We start from the raw sequence: 26,531 nt of genomic DNA on the forward strand, positions 1-26,531 counted from the left end.
AGGTTGAAATAAACTATATTATATCACAATTCAGATTTACTTTTTTTATTCTCTTATCTTTTGAAGCAAATAAGTAGAACACTGGCATTTTTTGAATAATCAAATTAAAATTGGTTTTGGAGACTAAAAATTTAAGACCATTCAGAACTTGAAAAATATATAACCTGGTCTAAACACCACCCTCAAGAAAATAAATCTGTTTCGAATTCTATGGAGTATTTACCCAAATTGCTCAGAACCATCAGGAAGATATTAAAATGAGAACAGAAAAAAGCAAAATATGGAATGTACAATTCTGGTTCTTTAGTGGAGAAAATTAATAAAGCTAGAGAATGTTTAGGATGGTGTAAATATCAAACCCAAGGATATGGCTTAGATGGGCATCCACTTATTCACCATACTTTAGAAATAAAAAGAACCATTAGCATTTGGATAAAGGAAACAGAACAATGAAAAGAACTAAGTTCTGTAAGAAGCAAATTTATAGATCCTGTTACTCCAACGTAACAAACAGAAAGAAAAACAGGGAAGGGACTGCATAGCCCCAGTTTTACTGCTATAAGTTCTGGATGAGGCAATGAGGTAGACTTAATTCAAACACTGATACTAGCACTATGAAATATCATGACATTTCTGCATTTAACCAATGTGTATGTTACAGTGAAATATGTTCAAAAATGTGTTTCATGTAGTTTAGGGTTTGTCCCTATCAGATTTTGCCCATATTGACCCTTAAAAAGAATCAAAAATGATAAGAAAACAAACAGCTAATTAATAATCAGACATTTCTTAAACCAAATTAAGAAGAGAAACCTTCCTCATTGTGTATGTTAGTCTGTATGGGTCTGCTGTCATTAAACTTAAGTTTTATGGCCAAGTTGAGCTACTAAATTCTAGTTGCAGATTAGAATTAGCCCATAGGCTGGGACAAATCCTGGTTCTTGAGTGGGGCTGGTCAACACCTCTGGCTCTGGCTCATGGGCTAGACAGTGATCCATCACAATACTGGTTTCACATGACTACATACCACAGCTCTCCAGATACCAACTGCAGCTAGAACATCTGTCTAGGAATATTTGTGCTTTGTGCCCCAGTCTTCAGTATCCAAAATCCTCTTGGCTCTCTGAAGCTGAGTGGTTTAGATCTTACCCTGGTCTTCCTAAATGTTGTCTGACAACTGATCACCTGGACACCCTCATAAGAAATTTCATCAGATTTTGACATTTTAATATTTTTTTTAAACTTTAAAACACCATGAATGGATGTTGTACTTTGTCAAATGCTTTATCTGCATCGATTAAAATGATCATATGGTTCTTACCCTTTCTCTTATTAATGTGATACAACACAATGATTGAATTGAAAATATTGAACCACGCTTGCAACTCATAAATAAATTCCACTTGATCATGGTGAATGATTTTTTTAAACGTATTATTGAATTTAGTTTGTTAGTGTTTTATTGAGAATTTTTGCATCCATGTTCATTGGGGATAATGGCCTATAGTTTTCTTTTTTAGTGGAGTCTTTACCTGGCTTTGGTATCAGGGTAATGCTGGTTTCATCAAATGAGTTTGGAAGTCTTCCTTCTATTTCTATTTTTTTGGAACAGTTTGAGAGAACAGGTAGTAACTCTTCTTTAAATATTTGGTAGATTTGCCTGTGAAGCCATCTGGCCCTGGACTTTTGTTTATTCGTTAGAAGATTTTCTTTTATTATTGCCACTTATTGGTCTCTTCAAGTTTTCTATTTCTTCCTGTTTTAATTTTGGTAGTTTGTATGTTTCTAGGAAATTATCCACTTCTAGGTTATCCAATTTGCTGGCATTTAGTTCTACATAATATTCTCTTATGATTTTTTGTATTTCTGTAGTGTTGATTGTTATTTTTCCTTTCTCATTTGTGATTTATTTATTTGGGTCCTTTCTCTTTCCTTTTTAATAATTCTGGCAAAAGGTTTACCAATTTTATTATTTTTTTCAAAGAACCAACTCCTGGTTTCATTGATCTGTTCTATTTTTTTTTTTTTAGCTTCTATATCATTTATTTCTGCTCTAATCTTTATTTCCTTTCTTCAGCTAGCTTTAGGCTTCATTTGTTGTTCCTTTTCTGGCTCCTTTAGATGTAATATTAGGTTATTTATTTGAGATATTTCTTGCTTCTTAAGGTAGACCTGTATTTCTATATACTTCCTAATGTTTATAGCAGCATTATCTACAACAGCCAAATTATTAAAACAGCCCAAGTGTCTATCAATTGATGAATGGATAAAGAAGATGTGGGATACAAATAGTGAAAGTAAAACTGAAGAAAACCAAAGCAGGAGGCATCACAATTCCAGACTTTAGCCTCTACTACAAAGCTAATCATCAAGACAGTATGGTATTGGCACAAAAACAGACACATAGACCAGTGGAATAGAATAGACAACTCAGAATTGGACCCACATACGTATGACCGACTAATCTTTGACAAAGCAGGAAAGAGTATCCAATGGAAAAAAGACGGTCTCTTTAGCAAATGGTGCAGGGAAAACTGAAAAGCAACATGCAGAAGAATGAAACTAGATCACTTTCTTACACCATACACAAAAATAAACTCAAAATGGATGAAAGACCTTAATGTGAGACAGGAAACCTTCAAAACCCTAGAGGAGAAAGCAGGCAACAACCTCTTTGACCTCAGTCGCAGCAATTTCTTACTCAACACATCTCCAATGGCAAGGGAATTAAAAGCAAAAATGAATATTGGGACCTCATCAAGATAAAAAGCTTCTGGACTGCAAAGGAAACAATCAACAAAACCAAAAGGCAACTGATGGAATGGGAAAAGATATTTGCAAATGACATATCGGATAAAGGGCTAGTATCCAAAATCTATAAAGAACGCACCAAACTCCACACCCAAAAAACAAATAATCCAGTGAAGAAATGTGCAAAAGACATGAATAGACACTTTTCCAAAGAAGACATCCAGATGGCCAACAGACACATGAAATGATGCTCAACATCACTCATCATCAGGGAAATACAAATCAAAGCCACAATGAGATACCACCTTACACTGGTCAGAGTGGCTAAAATGAACAACTCAGGAAACAACAGATGCTGGTGAGGATGTGGAGAAACAGGAACCCTCTTGCACTGTTGGTGGGAATGCAAACTGGTGCAGCCTCTCTGGTAAACAGTGTGGAGGTTCCTCAAAAAATTAAAAACAGAACTACCCTATGACCCAGCAATAGCACTGCTAGGAATTTACCCAAGGGATACAGGAGTGCTGATACATAGGCGCACTTGTGCCCCAATGTTTATAGCAACACTTTCAACAATAGCCAAATTATGGAAAGACCCTAAATGTTCATCAACTGATGAATGGATAAAGAAGATGTGGTTTATATATACAATGCAATACTACTTGGCAATGAGATAGAATGAAATCCTGCCTTTTGCAGTAATGTGGATGGAACTGGAAGGTATTATGCTAAGTGAAATAACTCAGAGAAAGACACATATCATATGTTTTCACTCATATGTGAACCTTGAGAAAGTTAACAGAAGAACATGGGGGAAGGGAAGGGGGGAAAAAAGTAGTTACAAATACAGACGGTGGGAAGCAAACCATAAGAGACTCTTAAATACAGAGAACAAACTGAGGGTTGATGGGTGGTGGGGGAGAGGGGAAAGTGGGTGATGGGCACTGAGGAGGGCACTTGTTGGGATGAGCACTGGGTGTTGTATGGAAGCCAATTTGACAATAAATTGTATTAAAAAGATAAAAATAAAAATAAATTAACATTAGGAAAAAAAAGACGTGGGGTACACACACACACACACACACACACACACACACACAGAGGAATATTACTTAGCTATACAAGAAAATGAAATCTTGCCATTTGCAATGACATGGATGGAGCTAGAAAGTATGCTAAGCAAAGTAAGTCAGTCAGAGAAAGATAAATTCATTTGATTTCACTCATATGTGGAACTTAAAAAACAACAAATGAGCAAAGGGAAAAAACAAGAGAGAGAGGCAAATCAAAAAACAGACTATATAGACTATAGAGAACAAACTATAGAGAACAAACTGCTCGTTACCAGGGGGAAGGTAGGGGTGGAGATGGGTGAAATTGATGGGGATTAAGGAGGGCACTTGTCATGATGAGCACTGGGCGTTGTATGGAAATGTGGAATCACTATATATCTGAAACATAAACTGTATATTAATTACACTGGAATTTAAATAAAACCAAGAAAAATAATTAAAACACTATGGCAAATGGTATATAAAAAGCACTATTTAACTTAATGATATTTTTACCCTTTAGATTTTAATTATACATTTTCTTTCAGTTTATTTTTATATGTAAATATATGTTATGTTTTTACACTGGAAGTTAACTTGTGATCCAATTTTTGTGAATGAAAAACATATGCTAAATGTAGACTATGTCCGATACAGTATTTCAAAAGCAGTTTCAAGGTAATATTAAACTATTAATACATTTCTCAATGATAGAAGAGTTCTTAAAAATAACTGTGATTTAGAAAAATCTGTAAATTCTATCTACTGAATCAATTAATTTTCAGTTTCTGAATTAAAAAAAAATCCTCTTGAAATCCTTTTCAGAGAAAGAAAGCCATCATAAAACTTGAAATGCTCCTGAAAATCATAAATGAATGATACTCCCATTCATTATCAGTATTGAAACTGAGACTGCTTGAATTTTCAAAAAGAAACTTGCTAACATTTATTGTTAAAAATATTAATGTAAACTATATTCTTGGACTTCCTCAAATTTATTCTTTCCAGGTATGCAAACTTATTTATAATTACATTTACAAATGTACACAACTTTTTGTACATGTATACTATTTAAGATAATATAAACTTCACTTTTTTCCCATGCTTCAGAAATAATACATGCATACCCAGAGAAAAAAATTACAATTTTTAATATAACACATTTAAAAATATCCCGGAGATTTCTGTTATACTGGTAAAGAAATTATTTCACAGCTCTGCACCATTGTGATGGTATCGTAAGACGCCATTCATTCAGCACTTTATACATTCTGTATAATGAGGGGGAAGTAAAGGACCTTGAATTTCTTACCAATAAAAATTTCATTGTTGAATGATTTTGGTAATATATTGTAAACACTTATGCAAAAGACATAACTTTAGAAATGGACAATAGTGTTTACATGACCTATTATAAAGATGTTTTTTAGAGAAAGGGAAAGTTATATAAAACTTCAAATGGGTTTAGGTTATAATTAATATAATCTGACTTTCAGTTTTCTAACTTGGGGGCAAGAACAACAACTCCATTCAAAGTCTTACTCTTAAATGACTGAAGTAACACTAGATACTATTACCATTTCACCTCTGCTTAGACTGTCCTATATAAGGTTTATATGGGACTAAAAATGATTTTATTATATAGCATCCAGTAATATATTCTAGATAAATCTTTAACAATGGGGGGGGGTACTAAATTTATGTGTAGTGTTAACCCCTAATTAGATTGCTTAAGCTATTATGTACTCTAAAATCTGCATGTTTTCCATCCTACAAAAAGGTAAAAAATAGGCATTGAATTTCTGAAAATACAGGCAGCAGTATAAAATATCCAACATCATGGTAGGGCACGGCCAAGAGGGAACATCTATCTTCACAATATTATAAACTACACACACACACACACACACACACACACACACACACACTTCACTTTTAGCAACTGGGAATGAAGTTGATGAGGCTTGCCTTCTGTACACCATCATTCCTTTCTGTGATCTTTTTTCCCTGCAAGGAGCTTCTTTCAACAACTAGGCTTTAAGCCCACTCAATTTTCCATATTTGGAAAATGTTTTCTTGAAAGGACATGCTTAACTTATTTTAACATATAAATAACGAATAAGATTTTAATCACCCCTTGCAGAAAAGAGGTGTTTAATTTTTATTTGAGCCAGGGACAAATCCTTTTAAAACCGACTAATCTCTAATTGTGGAATTCTTTTAAGAATCAGTAGACCTATGAGGGTGCAATTTGGAACGAAATGGGTTTACTCTCCTAATAAAATTTGAGTGCTATGTAAAACACCATGCTAAGCAGCAGGCTGAAATTACATCACATAAACATTCACCTACACTACTTGAATATAGGGCTGCCTGTAAATCCTGTCACAGTATACTCGCTGGCTGACTTACATTTCATCTTGCTTTATACTGTAATGTAATAGGTTCAGGGACTAAATATAAGATACCTGAAGACAATACATTTTTTCCCACTTAAATTCAGACACTGAAAAAAAAGGAAGGGATAGGACTAAAATATGTTGTTTAGCCTACTTTAGGAGTAATTTGATGAAGATCAGACAACATCATGGACACATGAGGGAGACAGGAGAGAAAGAGGTGCCGTTCAAAGTTGTCTTTGAACACCTCACTGATGTTTTAATGTGATTATGCACTCCACCTAGATCCTAGAGACCTAGAGGAAGTATAGCTAAAATTGATGAGAGTAGGTTCTGTGTGTTCTGCATTAAACCTCACAGTGCCAAGTGAAAAGCAAACAGTGATAGAAATTTATGCATCGATTCTCTGTTGAAACAGACTGAATCTTATTACTTAAGATATACACCACGAACTCATGTTTGTACTTCAAACATGGAATCACATATCTTAATCAATATTTTCTGAAAGCAGATATCACAGAAAGTACCAAGATATTCCAATACTAGACTATCAATCTCTTCTTATTGCTTACAAATAATAATCCTTTAAAACTTTAGAGCACTTTTTCTAATTTTCCAGAAGCTTCCCAGATAAAGTAGAAAAGAAACAGCAATATCACAAATGAACACTGTTGATAAAATGGGCTGATACAATAATTTTTCTCAGTAACTAGAAAATATATTGCAACCCAAATCATACATTCATATTTAGAATGGTAAAACCTCCCCTCATGTTCCAAAAGTTTTGGTGTAGGCCATAGGACGTAAAGTATTTACACATTCTAATGAAGATTTTACTCTTATTTTTAAAGTCAGTACATAGAGATAATTTTATGAGATCTTAAAACTTTTAAAAATAGCAAACAACACCTCAAATCAGTTCACACTTTTGTATTAGTTATGCAATAACTACAGATTTCCAAAAGGTATCTATATCACAAATTGTATACAAGTAACTATCTCACGATCTGGTGTGTACATAATTCAATTTGTCAATAGTTAAATTTAATGAAGAATCTAACTTACCGGTGGATCAGCCCCCTTAGAACCAGTCAGCCCTCCTGTTAGGGATTCGATATCCTGAAAAGGGGAGAGGTGTTGATTGTAAAATGCTACTCAACAGCATGGAGAATTTCCCAAACCCATAGTATAATATTTTCTTTAGCTACTAAGTTAGGGCACACAGCTACATTTGTTTTCTTTGTTTTGTTTTCAGACAGTCTTGTATACTGTAACATTATACAAATAACCTGTATCTAAAAATCTAGATATTTCCTCTAATTCTGCACACTCTGTAAAAAGAAAAAAAAATGTACATAGACAAGTCTTGAAATATGAAAAAAAAAAAAAAAAGGTTAGGCTCTAGGTAGGAAAGCAAATGTTTTGTTCTCTAAGGTGTTGAAATGAGGACAGAACAAAAAAAAAAGTAATTTTAACAAAACTGCAATTTAACATATTATTTGCAAGAATACAAATCCCATGGAAAACGCTGAACCTATAAAAATTTTAATTATGTATAGTCTACTCTATTACTGTACTTGGAAGATAAAAATATTTTTAAAAAAGACTAGCTATTCTTCTACAAGGTCTGATTTCGAATCTTGAATCAGTAACCGCAGAAGATCATGCCTGAGTAATGATTATATTGTCAAAGGTATCATAAACGGAGAAACAGGTGACTGCGACAAACTGGAGAGCATGTGCCTGTTTATAGGTACGAATACAGCTCCACCTTGGTTGCAGGACTTTGCTTCCAGGGTTACTAACCATGTGACTTTTTCAAAAGCTAGAATTCTGGATTTTTAACTAAAACCTCTCAGGATTTTAATGCTTGCAACCATCGTAGTTTTAAATCATACCCCAGTCCCCCCAGTGAAAAAACAAAACCAAAACTCTCTGCTCAAAGGGGGCTGGATAGGAGTCTGGGGCTCCACTGAAGAGTTATACTTCATAAAAAGTTTCTTGGTTGTGACCCTGGTCACTTATCTGTCTGCATCTAGTTGAAAGGATAGGGATAAGGAACCTGGGAAATACAGTTGCAGTAAGAAATCAAAGATGAAAGAGAATGGAGTCAAGATTGAAGGAAGAGAAAATTAAATACCTGTGATCAGAGAAATAGCTGATTCCTTTATACCATTAAGAAGATTTATGCTACAAATTCATGTGTGACTTAATCACATTATTTCCCTAATATCTCAAAAATAGGAGTCCTAACAAAAACAAAACAAAACAAAAACAAGGGGCTGAAATAAGCATGTGATGACAACATTAGACAACATTAAAGGAAGGATAAGGGAGAAGAAAGGAATGGTGTGATGGAAGTTTCCATCAGAAGAAGATGACTTTGAACAGGAACTCAATGGGCGATGAATTTCTACATGCATATTTTATCAAGGGCCATAAATGATAAGGCAACCACAAGGAATGCTTGCCAAGAAAATTATTAAGTTGTCTTCACTGTAACAAATATATTGTATATCATATTTTTCCATAGTCAGCATCCCTTTGAGGAACTTCCTCTCCCTCACTCTAGCTCCAAAAGAGGCTTAGAAAGACTGCTTCCAATGAGATAGAAGTCTTATGGAAAATTAAGGCAATGTGGATTTAGAAAGATATAATGGTAGGGTCCAAGTCCTTGATTCTATCATTTGGGCCACATTTGAAACTACATGTTCTCCTGCCTGCAACTTTAAATTTCTGCCTCTCAAAAACAGGAAGATCCCAATTAATATGCCTGCATTGTTAAGTCTATTGTAAAAGGCTCTCCCTTTCTGTCTTGCTGAAGTTCTTTATTTCACTACCATGTACACCATAAACAATCAAATCATTTAAATTATTTGATCTAACAAGTTCTTTAACGTTATCATTAAATCATTTAAGTAATCTTATGTCCTTAGATAATAAAAGTAAAGTATGAAACATTTATAAACTGGCAAACATTTTTAATCTAAAGGTAAAATATAACTTTTAAAACTGTTTTAGAATTTTATGGAATGAACTAACAAAATTAGGTAGTAAAGTAGCTAAAATACTAGATAAATAGAAAAAAAAACACACACAGCCATTGCACTGTTTATAAACACACCTGTTATGACCATGACAAAAAACAAAGTTCTATTCATATTAAAAGTTATTTCTAAGTACATTTAAAATGAAAGAAAATAACGTTAAGTACATTTTGAGTTAATATATGCCTTTCTAAATAGACATACATATAAAGTACATTAAAGATAAACATTTCTGATGTCATTATCAGACAGGTAACAGAGAAACTGATTCAGATTTAAAGTAGTTTAGCCATTTATTTAATGCATTGCCATTTTTTAATTTTTTTATTCTTTTTAATTTTTTTTAACATTTATTTATTTTTGGGAGAGAGAGAGAGACAGAGTGCAAGTGGGGTAGGGGTGGAGAGGGGGGAGACACAGAATCTGAAGCAGGCTGCAGGCTCCGAGCTGTCAAGTACAGAGCCCCATGCGGGGCTCAGACTCACGAACCGTGAGATCATGACCTGAGTGGAAGTCAGACACTTAACCAATTGAGCCACCCTGGCACCCCTGCATTGTCATGTTTTTTTTAATTATATCTGAAGATTTCTTGGTATCATAGATATGAAGATTTCTTGCTATCTTAGATAAGTTGAGCAAATTTTCACATTTCTAAAATTTTAAGCCTTTCATGATAGTTATCATCTTCAGAAAAATTAAGCAAAAGAATTTAGAAGATGAATTCAAAGGCATTGGTATTTATGATTTTTAACATGTAGAATTAAAGCACACTAGGAACTCATGACTCTAAACAGAGTACAGATGCACATTCTTACTGTTTATTCATTTAATTGAAAAAATGATTTTTTGAGCTTATGTGCTGTTTTGAGTATAAATTAGAAAAAAGTGCCCTACTTGGACAGATGCCAAAATTATAGTTTATCTATCAGTTGATGCAAAAATAAATTTTTCAGGTGTGAATAATGAGCGTAAGTGTGCATGAATGTATTTATGTTGTAAAATTAAAAGGTGAGATAAATAAATCTTTTGAGGAACACTGAACTGAAAGTGAGTCCATTTTTTGATGGTTCTTGAATAGTTTGCAAAATATAACTTAAATCCTTAACAAATCCATCTATCTTGTTACTTAGATATCTTTCTATACAGATAACAAAAGTACATCAAAAAGTAAAAAAAATTGATTTCCTAGAAACTTTGTTAACTTACTATTATAATAATGTTGTTTGACTAAAACATTGAAAAAAACTGATTTTTAAAACTAGTTACAGGATTTATTTAACTATATTACATACCATGTTCACTTAAATAGCTTCATTTACATCTAATAAAATATCTACTACTTAAACATTTATTACATACCATGTAAATGTTTTATAAACATTAACATTATTATAGCTTTATAAGGTACTTATTTCTTTTCTTATTTAAGAGGTTAAAAAGTTTATGTAACTTGGGGCGCCTGGGTAGCTCAGTTGATTGAGCATCTGACTTCGGCTCTGGCCCTGATCTCATGGTCCGTGGGTTCAAACCCTATGTCAGGGTCTGTGATGACAGCCTGGAGCCTGCTTCAAATTCTGTGTCTCCTTTCCTCTCTGCCCCTCTCCTGCTCTCTCTCTCTCTCTAAGAATAAACATTAAAAAAAATTTTTTTTAAAGTTTATATAACTTACCCAATATCATATAGCTATCAGGAAGTGGTATTACAAACATACTCGCAGGACTGCAAACCTGTGTTTTTTAATACCAGCCATAGGGAAATAGCTTTACCCTTGCATTCTGGTTACCTTGAACATATCCACATGGGCCATGTAGGCAGAGTTAAACAACAGGCTGGCCTAATTCTTACTGGAATGTCCTGCCAGCCTTCTGAGAACATAACAAGGTAGGCAGTCTTAGAAAGAGCTTCCATACAGCTGTTTCTCATTTGCCTCTCTGACACCAATGAGGCAGGGAACTTTCCACCTCATTCTTCCGCAACCTAGATCCACCTGCGAGCTGTAAAACTGCTTAAATGCACTATGGAATTTGCTACTCCCCGTTGCCTCTTCCTTGTACTATTGCTGTCATCTGGTCCACCCAATTTAGTGTTGTCCTGTGGGACAAGAGACCAGGCCAGGAAGAGTGAGGTAACTGATATGTCTAGGGCACACAATTAAAGGAGGCATTTGTTCCAAGGGTCATACAAGTACTGACCTGACCCTGCAGGTGCAGGATCCTGGCAGTGAGTGCCTCCTTAAATTTTATCCTTTAGGCACCTGATTCTTACAGGTGCCTACAGGAGCAGCGTTGGCATCTGTACAATCCTAGGAGTCAGTAACTCCTCAAAGTTTGTGCCCTAAGCACCCCACCTGTCTCACCAAGTCCTGACCCTCTGAGGGATATGGAGAGAGCTAACACCATGGTGACCTTGGTCATGCTGTGTATGCAACAGACTCTTTCAATACATTTGACTTGTTTCCCGGTTGAACTTATAAAAAGATGCCAAGCCAGCCTAGTGCCTGCCCACATGCTGCCGCTCAGGTACCATTGCTGCTAAACACCTGTATGACATCACCTCCGCTATATGTGTTGCTATCATCTGCTGACTAGGATCCTTCACTATACAAACAATTTTATCTCTTAACACGATTTTAGATCATGAAAGTTTCACTTGTCCTGCAAGGTGTCAAATACCTAAGAGACATTATTAGTCCTTGACACAAGCCATGTAAAGGCAGCCTCGTCTAATGCAGGAGAGCTCTGCTCCTAGGTCAGCCAAGGCTGGCTTATGAATCAGAGGTCTCAAGTCTTGGGAAGGTTGAGCTGCAAGAGCAGCAATTAGTGTCAGGGCTCCAAGAAGTGTAAGATTTGAGGGCAGCCTGGACACCGAGGATCGCATCAGGACAGGTTAAACTCCACATTGTGCTGCACTGATGCTGTTGGTTACCCAGCTGCACCCTCCTCCCCGTGACTCCTTCTCCAAGAGTTGACATATTTTCCCCCTTGACAGACACTTTGAATAATGGAGCTTAGGGATTAATCATGTGGTTTTCAGTGCACATCATTTAAGTTCGCTGTTTAAGTCTTGCTTCCCCTGCACACAGGTGGGAAAAAAAAAGATTTTGGGATTGAGGTCTCCCTCAGGGCTACTGCCATATCCTTATTTTTATCCCTAAAGAGTGGATCAGCCAGGTATGGTCAAAGAAAAGATGTTAAAATAGCTTGGGTATCAAATACGTTAAAAATGAAGAAAATTAAATTCTAAATAACACACTGAATCTAACACTGCACATGCCATAAACCCAGACTATCTCGAAATCTGAGAATTGCATTTAAATTAATATCAAATTTTCAAGTTGCACACTTCTAAAAAATCACTTTACATAATATAAAAATACTTAAAACATTGTAATATTGTTATCAGCTACTGATATTTTAAATTTTGGTTTATACATATTTAAAATTTGGGACCATTTTAGAAATTGTTTGAGGGAAAGTGATTCAGTATCAATACAGAGTGCATTAAAATAATCTATCAAAAGTCTATCAGTATAGTGAAATCAATAAAAAAAAGATATCAACCATTTTCACTGGATGATTATATTTATAATTTGTGCCAAGGCATTTAAAAACACTTAACGGGGTATTTTATGTTTGTAGAGAAGCTTACAAAATTTATATATTCAAAATATCAAAATTAAGCATTTCTCTCAACCTTTTTACAGAAAAATTTCTCGAATGTCCCTCATCTCCCATTCTCTCTTCATGCAGCTTTTGTCCCCACTGGATCACTGCAACCCTCTTATTAAGGCTGCCATTGACATCCAATTGGCTGAATCGTTGGTCAACGTTCATCATCACCTTCCTTGATCTTTAAGCCACATTGACAAAGCTGACGGCTCCATCTTCCTTCAAATACTTTTCCTCGTGGTTTCCATTTAGTTTCACCCTCTATATGATTGTACTGGCTACCATGGCTTTAAATATCATGTATGCTGATGAATTAGGAAATTACATATTCAGTTTCAACTTATCCTCTGAGATGCACACTGCCTACTCTGATCTCCACTTGGATGTATTATAGCCATTTAAAATTTAATAATGCAAAGTCAAACTTGATTCCCACTTCTACCCCTCCGGCAAATTAAGTTCCTGTCCCGGTGCTCTCCATCTTCACATCACCTTTCACCCAGCTTCTCAGCAAATCCTGCCAATTCTATCTTTAAAAAATGGCTTGGGGTGCCTGGGTGGCTCAGTTGGTTGAGCATCTGACTTCAGCTCAGGCCATGATCTCACGGTTTGTGATTTCGAGCCCAGCATCAGGCTTTGTGCTGACAGCTCAGAACCTGGAGCCTACTTCCAATTCTGTCTCCCTCTCTCTCCGCCCCTTCCCCAGAGACTCCCACTCTGTCTCTCTCAAAAATAAATGAAGATTAAAAAAATTTTTTTAATAATTAAGTAAAAAATAAAAAATGGCTTGACTTTGACTATTCCTTACCACATACATTCCGACCATCCTATTTCATTGGACTGTATCAATATTTCTCCCTTGACTAAAGAAATAGCTTAACTGTTGTCTCTACATCTGTCCATGTCTCTTCTTTCCCCCATGTATTCTCCACACAGCAGTCAGGACTATCCATTCAAAATGTAAGTTACGTCAGATTCCTCCTCTGATCCAAACCCCCAGGGAGGTTTCCATTAATCCTAGAATAAAACACAAATTTATTACCATGTCCTGCAATGTCTTGTAGTGATCCGGCCATCTCTCTGATATCATCCTTTTTCCATTATCCAACTCTCTCATGCCACCCAGTCACACTGACCCCACTGTTGTTCCAAAAACAGTCCAAATATGATGCCTATCTTAGGGTCATGTTTACACATGCTTTTCATGCTTCTCAGAATACTCATTTCCTATACATCCTCCTAATTAACTCACTCCATCAGATCTCAGTTTAAGTATCAAAATCTCAAACAGACCTTCCCTAACTGTCTAAATCAGTGAAAGTTCCACCCGGAAACAAATGGCAAACTCAAAAACATCATAAAAGAGCAATTAATACAAGGATGCTTTACAGAGGTACCGATGGTTCCATGGATCCAGGAGAATAGGGAAGCACAGGGATTAGTAATAGCTGGAAGTTTTACCCAACCCTAAATCCAAAGAAGATAAATGAACAATGTTGTCCAGAGCCCAATAAAGGGTGAACACCTCCCGTCACTCTCTAGAACAGCTTGCCACACAGTAGAAGCTCAATAAATACTTTTTGACTGGATGAATGACTGACTGAATAAAGCACATAATACCATTTTTATACACAAAATAGCTGAGGCTCAGAGTATAGAAATGATGAAGAATTTCTCATTTTTGTATAAATATATCACTTTGAAAGATGGCTCAAGGCAACAGTGTTTGCACAACCCATCTTTATAGAATGCCTGAATGAACAAACTAATAAATGACTTGCCCAAGATCAAACAGCTGGTAAATTCTGGAAAGAAACTTTGAAATCCCAAGTGTTATAACCCCAAGCACCACGTACATTTTTTCCATTATACATCACTGATGACACATCCTACTAAAGGAAAAGGCACTCAACTCTGTATTATCTTAAGGCAACAAATTTCTATATATCCCAGGGTTTCTAGTTCATAAGAAGGAAATATACAAAATGACTTAATAGATAATAAACAATATATTAAATTTATCTTCTGGTGAAATACTGCCAATACTTCAAGTTAAAGACCTGACACCTTAATCATTATACAGTGATATGCTTGAAAACTTGATCTAACATGTATGCTTAGCAATAATAGTTCAAACACATTAAACTACAAGTCCGTAATGTTTTTTATGTAACATCTCATAGTGTGTAGGTTCACAGCCCTGAGGAGTAATAGAAGAAAAAATTTCCTTAAAAATCATTCAGTTTTTCACACAATGCTTAATGGAAACAAACTTCCATCAGAGAACAGCATCTCCTTGAGGCAAGCATCCAAATAATGAAGCTGAGTTTGTTAATGAGGCATCTTTCTCCTCTACCAGACTTCAGCTGTTAGTGTTTCCTTGGCAACTTTACAGGATAAATTTCCTGGGAGGCAGAGAAGCAGGAAACACACACAACCAGTTTTATAAACCTCCTTTCCTACAGAAGCCAGAAAAAGCCCTTTGTAGTCATTCTTTGAAATTAAAAAAAGGAAAATATCTACACTTTTACTTTGACCACAGTCCAGCCCAAATCTGAATGTTCCATGAGCCACACAATTCTTTCATAAAAGAATAGGGGCACCTGGGTGGCTCAGTTGGTTAAGTGTCCGACTTCGGCTCAGGTCATGATCTCACAGTTTGTGGGTTCGAGCCCCGCATCGGGCTCTGCACTGACAGCTCATTGTCATGGGATCAAGATCTGCATCAGGCTCCATGCTCAGCATAGATTCCCTTTCTCTCCCTCTGCCCCTCTCCCCCACTCACTCTATCTCTCCATCTTTCTAAAAATATTGTTAAAAATTTAAAAATTAAAAAAAAAAAAGAATGATTGAGCCTATGTGGTGACTGTGCTGAACATGAAGAGCATGATGGTAAATAAGTCAAGGTCATAGCTTTCAAAGAGTTCTGAGTCTGGTAGGGAGTCAAAATGACAAAGACAATTTAGTCAGTATATGTATATTGTACACATAATAAGCACAAGGCATCACACAGAATTTGATGTATGGGATCTAGAGGCTATGACATGCTTTCTCAGTTCAAGGATCTGTTCAATCAAAGAGTGTGTCAATCTAAGAGTAAAAGTAGATCTTTCAATCTAACAACATGAGGAAGAATTCTGAGAAACAAGTTGTTAAAATTATACTATACAAGTGTTGTAGGAGTAGATTTTATAGGGTGACAATAAGTTTCAGTATTTGTTTTTGAATGCATACTGGGTAAGTTTGTCCTAAGACCTTGGCTGGGTAACAAAATAACATTAACTGGGCACTGACTATACCAGACACAGTATAAACAGCTCTACTGTCCTACTACATAGCATCTTAGCTCTTTTAGATGTAATTTCCATCATTTTTAAGATGGAAGAGAGTCTTCCCAAAATCGCACAGCTAATAAGTGTTCAAATCTAGAAAGGCTGACTCCAAAGGCAATGATTTCTAACAATTATGCTCTCTTAAATAAGTGGAGGTGTGGGGAGAAAACGGGGAGAACTTCCTGGGATGCCACATAATGACTTGAGAGAAAACATATTTATTCAATATTTGTGGAAAGAATGAATTGACTTGCAAACAGAATTTTTCTGAAGTGAAGTGGATCGCCTCTGATGGGAAAAAGAATAGCCTTGTTTGACCTAAAGATATGAGAGTGAATGCCATTGAATTTAGCAAAAAAGTACAATTCCAAAGATTTCTGGCATATATTTTTAATTTCAAAGCATTGTCCTCAAACTCACACCTAAACAGGGCATCTAAAATGTAGCAAAGACACAATTGTGCTAGTGTTGCATGGAACAGGGTTTTCTGAAGAAAGTACCAAAGAGATTTAAGGTTCTGCGCCTTTTCTATGAAATACCTTCTCTGAAACGCTTTCCTTTATGAATGTTTTGTGTGTTACTTTTTCTTTTTCTATTCCCTTCCATATGGCTCAGGTGATAAAGGGAATCTTTTGCTGAATCCTGACTCAGTCTCTGTCAGCTCCTCTTTGCCAACTTTTATACACTGATGTATCCTTGTTATCTCAAACTCGACAAGTCCAAATCAGACATCATCTCCTCTCCTCCTCTGCAATTACTATGGTCAGCTGCCTCCCATTCAATTTCTTCCCCCAGTTCCTATGTTATTGGTCCTTCCAATAAACATTCAGTTGCCCGATCTGGATTTCTGGAGGTTCAATAAAGTCTTCCCTCATCCTGATATCTATATACCAAGCCAGTTCATTTTTCCTTCTAAAATATCTGCTCAGCTCAATCTATTGCCTACTTTTAATAACTACTGCATTCACTGCCTTAGTTTAGAATCTCATTTTATTTTTACCCCAACATAGGCCTTCTCCAAAATAGTGTATTTTTTGAGTTATTTTTTCCACTCTCACACTCATACGATCTCATCTACTGAGAAGTGATTCTCAAAGAGTGGTCTAGGGGCCAGTAGCATCAGCGTCACCGGCAACTTAGAAATATATTTTCTTCAGCTTTACTCCAGTCTTACTGAATTGGAAACTCTGCTTAACAAGCCCCCCAAGTAAGTCTGATGCAGGCTAAAGTTCGGTAACCACTACTCTAGAATGATGTGTTTCAAATACAAATATGTGTAGATTATTCCCAAATTCAAAATTCTTCATAAAGTCCCCATTCTTCTTAGGAAGAAAAAATATCAAGTGTATTTATGCATGAGGTCTTTCATTATATCATTACGGACTACTTTTCTCATTTTACCTTTCACCACTTCCTCAAAGAACCCTTATACCCTTATCATAATGAATCCTGTACTTCTTTTGTTGTGTCAAGTGTTTTCTTACTTCTATGCTTCTGCATCACAGACGCTAGTGCCTAGAAAGCCACCTCCCTCCTCTGGATAAATCTTACCCTTTGAGATACACTGCAGGCATCATCTCCTCTCAGGAGACTTTCTTGAGTCCCTCAAATGAGACTGATGGTTCTGCTGTCATCCCCAGTATTCTGCACCTAACTCTATCACAACTTTATTACACTATTTTGTAATTGTCATTTTACTCATGTGTCTTTCCCATTCATTTGAGGGTTAAATCAGCTCAGTACTGTACTTATTACTTCTGTATCCTAAGAAATTACCACAAAACACAACCAATAAATGTTAGAGGAATTTGATACATTTATGTTGAATTTAGCTTCCTATGAATTCCTTCTGCAAGGAGAGGATGAGCTGATTGGCTGACATTAGTGCTTGGGACTGCTTTGAAATGTGCATTATCCTATAATAATAGATCTTCATTCTTATTACATATTTGTTTCATTAGTGTAAAGCAACCACTGAGGAACTGATTACCTTTGAGTTTACTGCAGAAATTCAACTTCTGGATGACAAGAGTGATCAGATATTTTTGTTAACACAACAGAGGCACCATCCCAAGAGACCCTGCCTGAGCCCTTCAATTCTACCTCAAGTCTGCAAAATGCAATACATATGAAAGAATAAATACTTCAGTGATTAGGAGAATAGGTTCAAGCCTATGTTCACTACTTACTAGCTGTGTGAACGCAGGCAAATTTCTTTATGTTCCTCATGTAAAATAAGTCAATCTATGTCCTAGTACCTATCTTAGGAGGACACTGGAATATTAATTGTGACTGTTCATGGAAAGTTACTTATTGACAACTTATAGTAAATATTCAATTAATATTAGTTATTACTATACATGAAATAATGCATCGACAAATTAGATTATAAACAAGTAAAATAAAGATAGGTTATCAACACAGATTACATGGTATACATTGAAACAGATATGGGTTATCAACACAGATTACATGGTATACATTGAAACAGATAGGGATTAGAATACATATGGATAAGACCCAGATACAGATTAATTCTAGCTATAAATCTCCATTAAATTTATAGAATGTATTTTCCCTGAAAGGCAAAAGACCCTAAATTCTGTATTTTACCTCCTCAATGCACCCTACAATTTTTCAGGTATTTTTGTGGCTTTGGTTATTATAAATTTTCACCATTAGTTTTAAATATATAATTTGTATTCTTCTTACTAAAATTTGAGCAATCTTTTTGCTGTAGAATTATTTACTGAATAAAATTCATACCATCAACCTAAACACAACTTATTCCTCTTTCAGTGTGTGTTATCTGACATCACATATTTATGTACCATAGTGGGCAGCTTTCAGCCTGTTCAAAATGTGCTATAGGAACTGAAAGAAAAGATCTGTCATTTAAAAGAGGATATCAATGCTATAATCCTAGATACACATAATTTATGGGAGATTTATCTATCAGCCTTTGTTGGTTGAGAGTCAGAGACTCAATTACTGTGATCTTAGTTTACAATGAAACCTCCAATTATATTATACTTAGTCTTCCCCTACCAGACACAAAACACAATAACTAGGAAAAAATACAGTATCTTACCCTTAAGAAAAACCCTTATCCGGTTTTATTTTTAACTCCATAAATAAGAGCCTAAAATATTTGCTGGGTTGAAAAACTAACTGGAGATTATCCTATCTAAGGTGATTTTTAAAAATACATCTATCCTTCCAACAACTATTATCTGGAATTTCATTAATTACACTAAAATACCTCAACACCATTTATCATTTTGACTTATAAATACTTGCAAGAAAGAATTGCTTGTGAACTGAAAACTAAAACAGAGCAAATAATTTATTAAAAAATATATGTATATTAAACACATAATTCTAATAAGTATCTAACTATCTCTCTCTCTTAATATATTTAAGTATTTGGCCAATTAACATTAATAGTTTTTAAGGTAATTACGAGAAGCTGGCAAGAGAGCAAATAAAATATTGTCAAATACATTAAGTTCATACTTTCAGAAAAGTTTGGCATGGGTTTGTCAGCTAAACATTATGTATTGCATGCGCATACTTTAATTTTGGAAATGACAGCCATGGAGGAATCAGATAGAACTAGGGGAGAGATGAGAACTTGAAAACACAGGAATCAGTAGCACTATCTAAAATCAGATATGCAGGGCACCTGGGTGGCTCAGTCAGTTGGGCGTCCAACTTTGGCTCAGGTCATGATCTCAAAGTCTGTGAGTTCGAGCCCTGCGTCAGGCTCTGTGCTGAGAGCTCAGAGCTTGAAGCCTGCTTCGGATTCTGTATCTCCCTGTCTCTCTGCCCCTCCCCTGTTCAAGCTCTGTCTCCCTCTGTCTCAAAAATAAATAAAAACATTAAAAAAATCAGATATGCAAAATTTTCAGAATGGAGTCTAATCTGAATCTAAGGGATATGCAGAAAAATTCCCTTTGCATTGCTATTTAGTTTGGCAGGAAAAAAAAAATTACCAAGTTCTAAATCATAAGAAGTAAATTTCAAATTCACTTCCTATTTTTTCTGCTTTTGAAATGATGAATGATGATTAGAATGGTAACTAGAAATAGCAATTAAAACATATGATTTCTCTACTTTTCTTCTGGGCAGCTCCATTTCAACTGATGCTACCAAAATTCTGATATGAATCAATGTTTACGATATCTATATCATACTCTCAAAATACTATTAAATGAAAGGAAATGAACTCACTGAAATGAGAACATAAAATGCATTGATGTTATGCTGCTAAATTAATTGAGATTACAATATAATGCAAGAGTCTTCTAACTTGAAGACTTAAAGAGTCAATGACAGAATGTTCTATAATCAGTTTATGCTCTATAGACAGCCTTGTTTTCTTCTACTCATTTGATCAGATTCCCTAAATAAATAAATAAATAAATAAAGCCAAGCTTCACATTTATAATATGCTTTGATTTACTATGATTTAAAATATTTTGTATTCAGATCTTTCTTTTCCTTCATATTTCTGGAATATATTTTTCACTATTAATTATTCTTCTCAGATGTAACAGAACATTCAACTGAGCCACACAGCCAGGTTAAGAATTCCAAAGTGAACAGAACACTAAGTCTCCTGGGATTAGTGCAATAACAAAGAAGTATGAATCTTTCTCTTGCTTAAAGCCACCCAGACAGAAAATGGAGACAATCCTCCATTTCGCATGGCACAGTGTTAACTGAAACTGGTAGATGTAAGAACCATGTCCTGACTTCGCATGGCTCTGTGGTAACACAGCTACTGTATGAAGCAAGGACACCACTCTCTGGTTCTGACACCCACTGGTTTCAGGTAACACAATACATGGAAACTAAGGACTGCCTACAGTTACATTGTAATGGTACATCATTCTTTATTTCTCTGCCTCCAGCATCCCCAAAACTGGATTGTGAATCCTGAATGCATAATGCAGTGGCTATGTATAACCCAATATTAAAGTTAAAAACTGTCTCAATTTTAGTTTGGCCCAAAACCAGGAACAATGTTATGGTGACAAATATCCCCACATCCTCAAGCAAGGAGCTACACCAGGCCATGCTAGAATACTATTAAAAAAAAAAGTTTCTGCCAAAATTCACAGGCATCTTGTCTTAAGAGGGGCATTATTGGTTATATTGGGTAAGAAAATCTTTCTATACATATATTCTACTATAATGAAAACATTTAACATGGGATCTAACCCCTTAAAATTTTAAGTATATATTAACTATAGGCATATGTTACACAATTCCCTGGAACTTACTCATTTTGCATAACTGAAACTTTGTACTTGTTGATTAGCAATTCCCCATTTCCTCCTTTCTAGAGTCCCTGGAAACCACTATTCTCTGTTTCCATGATTTTGACTATTATAGAGACCTCATATAAGTGAAATCATGCAGAATCAGTCCTTCTGTGACTGGCTTATTTCACTTAGCATAAAGGCTCAAGCTTCATTCATATTGTTGCATTTGGCAGGATTTCCTTCTTTTTTAAAGCCATATAATATTTCATTGTACATACATATGTATTAATGTGTGTGTGCACAGCATATGTGTATATATGCACATGTGTAAGCATACATTTTCTTTATCCATTTATCTATTTAAAATTTTTCCACATTTCTACGTAAATTGTGCTACACCGAAATCTTTTCAAGATCCTAATTTTAATTCTTAGTTGGATAAATACCCAGAAGTGAGACTGGTAGATCACATGGTAGTTCTGTTTTGAATTTTTTGAGGAACCTCCATACTGTTTTTGATAGCAGCGGCACCATTTTGCATTCCTACCAACAGAGTACAGGGTTCCAATGTTTGCATATCTTCACCGACATTCGTAATCTTCTTCATGCACAATGCAGTATCTTTGCCTTCAGGATGTGTGGCAACTTCAGACATGGGCACTAAAACACATCCCTATTTCTTTGATTTTTGTTTTCAGTTTATTTATTACAAAGACAGTGCACAGAAGAGGCAGAGAGAGAGAGAGAGAGAAAGAGAGAGAGAGAAAGAGAGAGAGAGAAAGAGAGAGAGAGAGAGAGAAAGAGAGAGAGAGAGAGAGAGAGAGAGAGAGAGAGAGAGAGAGAATCCTGAGGAGGCTCCACACTGTCAGCGCAGAGCTCAATGAGGGATTCAAACTCATGAACCATGAGATCATGACCTGAGCCGAAATCAAGAGTCAGATGCTTAACCGACTGAGCCACCCAGGTGGCCCCCTATTTCTTATTCACTTACCCCAACACACACACACACACACACACACACACACACACACACACACACACAATCCTGAAGACCATATTTGGGCTACACAGGTGGGAGTACATGCTGAAAGGTAGTTGACCCAAGAGACTTCCTAGAAGGGTTAAGTAACTTAGCCTAGGGATGGATAAGTGGAATTTCAGGGAATAAGAAGTGTATTGATTTCTTATTGTTGCTGTAACAAATTAGTACAATTTAGTGGCTTAACACAACACACATTTATTCTCTTACAATTCTGGAGGTCAGAAGTCTAAAAATCAAGGTGTTGGCAGGGCTGCGTTTCTTCTGGAGACTTTGGGGAGAACTCTTTCTTGCCTTTTCCAGATTCTAAAGGCCATCTGCATTCCCTGTTCCATGGCCCCACTTTCCAACTTCAGAGAGCAGAACTCCAATCTCTGTTCTACCTTTACATCTCCTTTTTCTGATTCTAATCCTCTCGCCTCCCTCTTATAAGGCCCGTTAATGATTACAGGAACTCATCCAAATAATTCAGAACCATCTCCTCATCTCAAGTTCCTAAACATACTTGAAATGTCCCTTTTACCACATAAGGTGACATATTCACAGGTTCTGGGAATTAAGAGGTGAATACCTTTGGAGGTTTGCTATTCAACCTACCATAAGGGGATATTAAAAATATAAGCCAGAGTAGGCTTAGCCTGTATCACAGGAACTGTAAGGATATCTCAGATTCAAAACAAACAACACTTTCTGACCAACCCAGCCAGAAGTGACCTCTTCATCCACTGACCTTCCATTATATTTTTTTCATGTACAAATTGTCATACATTGTTTTCTTTTTGTATAAAATTTTAATTTCCTTAGCAGAGATTTATCTACACCTCTCTATGTTCTATAATCTCTTAATATGTCAATTCAAAAACCCCAAATTCAAGGAAGGATGCTTGGAGTATACAGTTGTCTGTGCAGTGGAAGCAAGGTGTTCTTAAAGCCTCTACCAAAAAGGATTCCCTTTTAGGTCCCATTACTCATTATTCTCCTATTCTAAGGCACTGAAACCTAAGACGTAATTAAAAGATAACTCATTATTGGAATTAGTCACTAACACTAAGTGAATCATTTCAACATATTCTAACCCATCTTAAGTACTTCCAGCACAAACTCATTGGGAGGAAGTACATTAAGTTACTCATTCTTTTACTGTCTACGCTGCATTTGCTAAGCATCTTGAACACAAAATAAGATTACTTCAACAAGTACCTACTGATGGATAATAGCTCAAAGCAAACTTTAATCAGTCGTAGAGAAGAGACAAGTCATTTCAGACCCAAGGAGAGAATTCCGTAAGGAAGAAAGTTATCAAAAAGGGAAAGAGAAGAAAAAAAGATACATCTCCCTTCTTCCACAATATTAGGGGTTTTTTTAAGCTTATTTATTTATTCTAAGAGAGAGAAAGAGAGAGAGAGTGAGTGAGAAGGAGTAGCAGAGAGAGAGGAAGACAGAAAATCCCGAGCAGGTCCCATGCTGTCAGCACAGAATCAGACACAGGGCTCAAACTCACCAACCGTGAGATCATGACCGGAGCCAAAACTAACAGTCAGATGCTTAACTGACTGAGCCACCCAGGCGCCCCTTCCACAATATTGTTTAGTATGTCTTTGGACACTGTGGTAGAAAGACTCTAAAATGGCTCTCAATGATTTCATGTTCTGGAATTCATGCCCTTGTGTAATCCCTTCCCCTTGAATGTAAACTGGACCTAGTGAAAATGTGATAAAAGTAATGGGATGTCACTTGTGAGGTTAGGTTAGGTTTTGAAAAAATTGTGATACCTCTCTCTCTCTTTCTTTCTCAGAACCCTCTAGAGGAAGCTGCCACATTGTGAGCATCCCTGTGGGGAGGTCAATGTGACAAGAAACAAACATCTCGTGCCAACAACCAGCTGGGGACTGAAGCTTGCCAAGCTCATGCAAGTGAACTGAGAAGCAGTTCCCCCCTCACTTGAGCCTGACATTTCTGCAGCCCTAGCTAATATTTTGATTGCAGCTTCAGGGGAGACCTTGGGTCTGAGGACCCAGCTAAACTGCACCAAACCTCTATCCACAGACACCGTGAGGCAATAAATGCTGTTGTTTTAAGCCACTAAGTTTTGAGGCTTACAAAACTGTGTAATTGTTTACAAAAGACTAGATAGCTAATACAGCAAGTAAACCCAATATTCATACATTTCTACTTTATCATCAATTTTATATATTCTCCATATAAGTGCTCTTATAAAACAAAAATACTGCACAGGATTAAACTTTTTATACTAATATATCCAGAAAAAATAAGCATTCCTCTATTTTTTATGCATCTGTACAACTATAATTATATTTTTAAAATCAAAGCAATGTTTGGGGGAAAAACACTAAGTGATCAATTGATTAGCTGCATCATTGATACTTATCACTATGAATCATAAAAAAGTATGCATAACTCACAATATGCCTTCTTCCAAACACATTTCCATTGTCTTGGCCATTTCTGAATACTAAAGATTCTTAAATTTCTAAGAAAAACATTTTTTGGTGATGATTACTACAAGGTCGAGTTTTGATACCTCAAAGCCTTGTAACTATCAGTTACAATATGGAATCTTATAAAGAAAAAGCAGTTTCTTTTCAATTATGTATGAACAACTTAGTCAAATTGACACAGCAGAATGTTTTAAAAGCACTGTGATTTTTAGCTACTGAATATACCATCAGAGCAGATGACTCATACTTTATTTTTAACCTGAGATATTTTACAACAGAGATTAAAAATACTCCTCATTCAATGTCTGACCGTCTAATAAAAATATGAGCATATCTATCCAATTCATTTCTACCTAGTGCTTTAGTAATAAATAAGGCAGTTTAAAAACATCCTTTTGAGGAAGCACTATAAAGTACAAAAGACACTAAAATTCCTTATAAAGAATTCCCCTTTATATGAGCATTTACAATGATCCGGCCTCTTCTGCACGCGCGCATGCGCACGCGCACCCACACACACACACACACACACACACACACACACACACACACACAAACCAGCCAGAAACATTTTAAAAACATTTTCCTAAAAACCCTTATCTTTCTGCTCAAATGATCACCATCGATTCCCACTTCTTCTAAATGGTTTTGCATTTTATATCCCCAACTCATTTCCTTAGGCAACTCCTTGACCTCATTCCTTATTTCCAGGACTATTATGTAATTGTCTGAACAAGCAGGGTCCCCCAAAATGTGAGACAAATTTATCCAGAAGTCTGCACCGAGAAAATAGACTAGGAAGATAATCTAATTTCAACATCTTGTGGTTCTGTGTCATATAGTTTGGTGGTAGTGTTAATATGTGGCGTTGGACAGTGTAATTAGGGAATATGAGCTTTCGAGCCAGAATCCCTGGGTTTCAATCTAACCAGATATGGAACCTTAGGTTAGTTACTTAATATCCCTGTGCTTTCCTGTCTCACATATAAAACTTCTGTAATAGTACCTGTCTCACAGGGCGGTAGGGAGGGTAAATGACTGTGCATAGCAACCGAAAACAAGGGTTAGCTGGTAGCAGCACAGGCAGCAAAAGCAGCTGCAGGCGTAGTCACCGCAATATTGTTTTGATGTATTTTGTTTTAAATTCTGAATTACATACTGACAGAGTAAAAAAAGTATGGCCTTTCAATTTTACCAGGTTTGCGGCCTCCAGGCTCTGCATCTCATCCAATCATGAGGACGTGGTGACATAATTTCATCAGGAGACAATGTGACTGAATGAAAAGGAAAAAAGACTGACATATTTAAATATTGGCATACTTAAACCCTGAATATTTGACTTACAAAATCATGAAATAAACAAGCTTCTCTTATGAAGCAGAGGCATAAGGCAGGGTTAATAGATCTCATGATATTTTTACAGGTTTAGTGAGACCTAAAATTAAGCAGGATCTCTTCAAGTCTTCTTGCATTTCTCGGCTTCAGCAAAACTTTTTGTGTTAACACATATTACT

This window comes from Panthera uncia, chromosome B4 (genome assembly GCF_023721935.1).
Source record: "Panthera uncia isolate 11264 chromosome B4, Puncia_PCG_1.0, whole genome shotgun sequence".
In the NCBI taxonomy this organism is placed as follows: Eukaryota; Metazoa; Chordata; class Mammalia; order Carnivora; family Felidae; genus Panthera; species Panthera uncia.